This window comes from Acomys russatus, chromosome 7 (assembly GCF_903995435.1).
Source record: "Acomys russatus chromosome 7, mAcoRus1.1, whole genome shotgun sequence".
Lineage (NCBI taxonomy): Eukaryota > Metazoa > Chordata > Mammalia > Rodentia > Muridae > Acomys > Acomys russatus.
The window spans coordinates 17,128,432-17,133,228 of record NC_067143.1 but is presented as its reverse complement, the minus strand read 5'-3'; the positions used below and the strand labels follow the sequence as shown (position 1 = coordinate 17,133,228).

The window sequence follows — 4,797 nt, the reverse complement described above, 5'->3', positions numbered from 1 at the left end:
CCTGCTTCCAGAAGAACCATCACATTGATTTTCATAGTGGCTATACAAGTTTGCACACCCAGAAGCAATGAATGAGTGTTTCCTTTACTCTATATCCTTACTACTATAAACTGTCAATTTTAAATTAATCTTGGCCCTTTTCAGTGGTGTAAGACTCTCAAAGTATTTTTGATTTGTGTTTCTCTGATGAGGAGGTTGTTGAGTTTTTCATTGGGTATTTCTCAGTCGTTTGTGTTTTATCTTTGAAAAATTATCTGTTTAGATACTTATTCCATATTAATTGGTTATTTGTTTTCTCAATGTTGAGTTTTTTAATTTTTAGTTTTATATATGTATATAATATGTAATACATGTAAGATGCATATCATACATTACACAATATGTATACAATTATAATTATATATACACACATATATACATGTAATATATTAGATATTAATCTTCTATTAGATGCATAGTAGGAAAAGATATTTTCTTATTCTGTAACATGGTACTTTGTATGAAAGATGACATCCTTTACCTATAGAAACTTTTCTGTTTTTATGAGGAGCCATTTACTAATTTTTTTCTTAGTACCTGTATTATGGTATCCTATGTAGAAAAATTTTCCTATTACAGTGAGTTCAATATTATTTTCCGATTTATGTTCAATAGGATTCAGGTTATTTGCCATTATTTTTAGGTTCTTGATCCACTTGGAGTTAAGTTTTATTCAAAGTGATTTGTATGGATCAATTTGCATGTAGACATCCAGTTTGAACAGCAAAATTTCTTGAAGATACTTTTTCCCATTGTGTATTTCTGGTATCTTTGTCAAAATTTAGGTATTCTTCTGTACTTGAACTCCTCTGATGCCTACCCAATTCAAAGCTTCCTCTTATTTAAACATTTTTGTAATATGTACATATAAATAAATAAATGTATTTATATAACTAGCTGAGTATCCTTAGTGTTTCTTGAATGTGTATGTTTCTAGACAAGACTATTGATATTGGGTACAATTTTAGGGGGTTGATCCCTAAAGAAGAAAATTTTTCTTCTGTCAGCAGGTGTTTGTTGCCTATAACTCTTTATTTATTTATTTATTTTTATTAATTTATTCTTGTTACATCTCAAGGTTATCCCCATCACTTGTAATCCCCCTCCCATTCTTCCCTCTCCCCCATTTTCCCATTATTCCCCTCCCCTATGACTGTTCCTGAGGGGGATTACCTCCCCCTGTATATGCTCATAGGGTATCAAGTCTCTTCTTGGCAACCTGCTGTCCTTCCTCTGAGTGCCACCAGGTCTCCCCCTCCAGGGGACATGGTCAAATGTGAGGCACCAGAGTACGTGAGAAAGTCATATCCCACTCTCCACTCAACTGTGGAGAATGTTCTGACCGTTGGCTAGATCTGGGTAGGGGCTTGAAGTTTACCTCCTGTATTGTCATTGGCTGGTGCCTTAGTTTGAGCGGGACCCCTGGGCCCAAATCTGCCTATCATAATGTTCTACTTGTAGGTTTCTAGGACCCTCTCGATCCTTCTATTTTGCTATTCTCCCATGCTTCTCTCATTTAGAATCCCAATAGGATGTCCTGCCCTCTGTCCCAGTTTCCTGGTAAGTGAAGGCTTTCGTGGGACATGCCCCTTGGCCTAGTATGCAGTTATAAGTGAGTATATACCATTTGATTCTTTCTGTTTCTGGGTTAACTCACTCATTATGATCATTTCTAGCTCAATCGATTTATCCACAAATTTCGGGAATTCCTTGTTTTTAATAGCTGAGTAATATTCCAGAGTGTTTATGTACCACATTTTCTTTATCCATTCTTCTACTGATGGATACTTAGGCTGTTTCCATGTTCTGGCTATTATGGATAAGGCTGCTATGGACATGGTTGAGCAAATTATCTTGTTGTGTGCTGGAGCATCTTCTGGGTATATTCCAAGGAGTGGAATAGCTGGGTCTTGAGGAAGCCCTATTCCCATTTTTCTGAGAGAGCACCAGATAGATTTCCAAAGTGGCTGTACTAGTTTGCATTCCCACCAGCAATGAAGGAGTGTTCCTCTTTCTCCACATCCTCGCCAGCATGTGGTGTCACTTGAATTTTTGATCTTAGCCATTCTGATGGGTGTAAGATGGAATCTCAGAGTTGTTTTGATTTGCATTTCCCTGATGACTAAGGAGGTTGAGCATTTCTTTAACTGTTTCTCAGCTATTTGATATTTCTCTGTTGAGAATTCTCTGTTTACTTCCAAGCTCCATTTCTCAATGAGGTTATTTGGTTTGGTGGTGTTTAATTTCTTGAGTTCTTTATATATTTTGGATATTAGTCCTTTGTAAGATGTAGGGTTGGTGAAGATCTTTTCCCAGTCTGTAGGCTGTCGCTTTGTTCTCTTGACAGTGTCTCCTGCCTTACAGAAGCTTCTCAGCCTCATGAGGTCCCATTTATTAGTTCTTGACATTAAGGCCTGTGCCGTTGGTGTTCTGTTCAGGAAGTTGTCTCCTGTGCCAATATGTTCCAGGCTCTTCCCCACTTTTTCCTCTAAGTGACTTAGTGTATCTGGTTTTATGTTGAGGTCTTTAATCCACTTGGATTTGAGTTTTGTGCAAGGTGACAAATATGGGTCCAGTTACATTTTTTTACACATAGACCTCCAGTTAGACCAGCACCATTTGTTGAAGATAGTATCCTTTTTCTGTTGAATGGATTTGGCTTCTTTGTCAAAAATCAAGTGATCATATGTTTGTGGATTCATATCTGGGTCTTCGATTCGATTCGACTGATCAACCAGCCCGGTGCTGTGCCAGTACCATGCTGTTTTAATTACTATTGCTTTATAGTACAGTTTGAGATCAGGTATGGAGATTCCTCTGGACCACCTTTTATTTTACAAGATTGTTTTAGCTATTCTGGGTTTTTTGTTTTTCTATATGAAGTTCAGAATTGAACTTCCAATGTCTTTAAAAGATTGTGTAGGTATTTTGATAGGGATTGCATTGAATCTGTAGATTGCTTTTGGTAGGATGGCCATTTTTACTACGTTAATTCTCCCGATCCATGAGCAAGAAAGATCATTCCATCTTCTCAGGTCATCTTCAGTCTCTTTCTTCAGAGTTTTGAAATTTTTTTCAAACAAGTCCTTCACTTAGTTAGAGTAACTCCTAGATATTTTATAATACTTTGAAATTAGCATGACATGTTACAGGTTTTCTCTAATTATTTTTTGATAATTTAAAACAAATTTATTCCTATTACTGACATATGAAATTCATCATACTTAAGCCAGTCTATGCAAGAGCAAGGCCATGGCATCTTCTATATATATTCATCCATAAACAAGTGAAAAATGTTTTATGTACAATATTTGTCATTATGAAGTTACAAAACTCTAAATGTATTATTTCAGGAGAACAAACTTATATGGAATTGATTATTCAGAGGCCTGCAATCTAACCTTCAGAAAAAAAAATAGGAAGAAAGAAAGAAGGAAAGAAAGAAAGAAAGAAAGAAAGAAAGAAAGAAAGAAAGAAAGACATCTGGGATCTAACCAGTTCAATTAATTGAATTTGTGTAGGGTTGGCAGTAGTTTCTCTCCTAAAAGGAAAAGAGGAGACATGAAAAATAATATGGAAAGGATATGCATAGTATAGAAAGCAAAGAGCTTACTGATGATTGCCGGTAGAAATGATAAAGGACAACTTGTCTGGTAGATTAGAGAGAAACAAGGGGTGGAACATAAAACCAAACATGGTATTGATGTATATGATCTCATTCTAGCCACATATAGGATACTAAATAAAAGGTCTTTTAGAATGAACACATGACATTTTTTAATCCTTGATAATAGTTTCATTGTATGTGAAGGAAAACAGGTTTTAAGACAGAAAGTTAACTAAGATGAAATTTCAATTTTTTTATTAGTAATGGTCTCAAAATGTAATATTTTGAAATCTTAGTTATTTCTTAAATATATTAACAAAGAGAGGACAATTGACTCATTCTGCATCTGATTTAGTTCCTCTGTTCAGACTGAGAAAAACGCTTTGTGAACAACATATTCTTCCTTTTCTTTTTAAAAAAATAATATTTTAAATATACATTTATATTATTACACATATATATAATAATATCTTTCCTGTTCAAAGCCGAGTAGACAAGCTTTCTGAAGTTTGGCTTGGTTGTGAAAATACTCATGTGTTGAAAGAGGAATTGGCTGGATTGATGATGTCAGTAACTGTCTTGGGATGCTAAATGACTCATACAAATAGAAATCTGATTTCTAGATATGAGGTATTCTTATACAATCAATGAAGTTCTCAGAGACTGGCTGTCACTCTTCAGTTTTCACTGTTAACAGATAACAGTTTAGGCAGACTATAATATTTTAATTGTTGAGAAGTGTACATCCTTACATTTCCCCAATATGTCCCAATTCTTCCTACATTTCTTTCAATATGAAGTGTGGTATGTAATAGCACAGTGCAGACATATAAGTAAATGACAGAAAAATAAAGATGTTGAAAGGATAGAATAAAAAGACTTATAAGTACTGGAAAATGCACTTAACTCCTCACTAGCACTGTCAAGAGAATATGGCTTTGCTATATTAGCTAAATTGTGAAAAACATATGGCAGGTTTCTCCGACTTTATACTGAGTATTTTCTAGAATCATGTTTTTCCTTTTTCTATTTTCCTATTTTATCAGTGTTTCGATATTAAGTGTGGTGTGACCAGACTATTTTCTATATTAGTATAGAGTGCCCTTGTTGAGATTCAGGAAAACAAGTGTAGCAGTGGATGCTAATGAACA

At 34.8% G+C, this 4,797-nt stretch overlaps 1 non-coding gene across 1 annotated transcript; it reads left to right on the top strand.

Moving 5' to 3' along the window:
- The first annotated feature begins 4,201 nt into the window (after window positions 1-4,201).
- On the top strand, window positions 4,202-4,267 carry LOC127192554 (small nucleolar RNA SNORD109A). The gene has a single exon (XR_007831021.1). It is a non-coding gene; the product is annotated as a small nucleolar RNA SNORD109A (small nucleolar RNA).
- Window positions 4,268-4,797: the final 530 nt, after the last annotated feature.